General features: G+C 41.5%; 1 non-coding gene across 1 annotated transcript; it reads right to left on the reverse strand.

The window, feature by feature from the left end:
- Window positions 1-425: 425 nt before the first annotated feature.
- Window positions 426-533, reverse strand: LOC148552988 (small nucleolar RNA R71). The gene has a single exon (XR_015893192.1). It is a non-coding gene; the product is annotated as a small nucleolar RNA R71 (small nucleolar RNA).
- Window positions 534-1,292: the final 759 nt, after the last annotated feature.

The following is a 1,292-nucleotide window of genomic DNA, read 5'->3' on the forward strand; positions in this document are numbered from 1 at the left end:
TGATTGAAAATTTCGAACAAGTAAAGGAGATGGCAGCCGAACCCAACAACAATGCAAGGAGAATGCTTGGTGACTTTACTGCACCAAATTCCAATTTACATGGAAGAAGCATCTCCATTCCTGCCATTGGAGCAAACAACTTTGAGCTGAAACCTCAATTAGTTTCTCTGATGCAGCAGAACTGCAAGTTTCATGGACTTCCATCTGAAGATCCTTTTCAGTTCTTAACTGAATTCTTGCAGATATGTGATACTGTTAAGACTAATGGAGTAGATCCTGAAGTCTACAGGCTCATGCTTTTCCCTTTTGCTGTAAGAGACAGAGCTAGATTATGGTTGGATTCTCAACCCAAAGACAGCCTGAACTCTTGGGATAAGCTGGTCACGGCTTTCTTAGCCAAGTACTTTCCTCCTCAAAAGCTGAGCAAGCTTAGAGCTGATGTTCAAACCTTCAGACAGAAAGAAGGTGAATCCCTCTATGAAGCTTGGGAAAGATACAAACAGTTGACCAAAAAGTGTCCTTCTGACATGCTTTCAGAATGGACCATCCTGGATATATTCTATGATGGTTTATCTGAGCTATCAAAGATGTCACTGGACACTTCTGCAGGTGGATCCATTCACCTAAAGAAAACGCCTGCAGAAGCTCAAGAACTCATTGACATGGTTGCTAATAACCAGTTTATGTACACTTCTGAAAGGAATCCTGTGAGTAATGGGACGCCTATGAAGAAGGGAGTTCTTGAGGTTGATACTCTGAATGCCATATTGGCTCAGAATAAAATATTGACTCAGCAAGTCAATATGATCTCTCAGAGTCTGCATGGAATGCAAGCTGCATCCAACAGTACTCAAGAGGCATCTTCTGAAGAAGAAGCCTATGATCCTGAGAACCCTGCAATAGCAGAGGTGAACTACTTAGGTGAACCTTATGGAAACACCTATAACTCAACATGGAGAAATCATCCAAATTTCTCATGGAAGGATCAAAAGCCCCAACAAGGCTTTAATAATGGTGGAAGAAACAGGTTTAGCAATAGCAAACCTTTTCCATCATCAACTCAGCAACAGACAGAGAACTCTGAACAAAATGCTTCTAATTTAGCAAATCTAGTCTCTGATCTATCTAAGGCCACTGTAAGTTTCATGAATGAAACAAGGTCTTCCATTAGAAATTTGGAAGCACAAGTGGGCCAGCTGAGTAAAAGGATCACTGAAATCCCTCCTAGTACTCTCCCAAGCAATACAGAAGAGAACCCAAAAGGAGAGTGCAAGGCCATTGACATAAGCATC

The sequence above is a fragment of the Arachis ipaensis genome, chromosome B7, assembly GCF_059453495.1.
Source record: "Arachis ipaensis isolate K30076 ecotype BB chromosome B7, ASM5945349v1, whole genome shotgun sequence".
Lineage (NCBI taxonomy): Eukaryota > Viridiplantae > Streptophyta > Magnoliopsida > Fabales > Fabaceae > Arachis > Arachis ipaensis.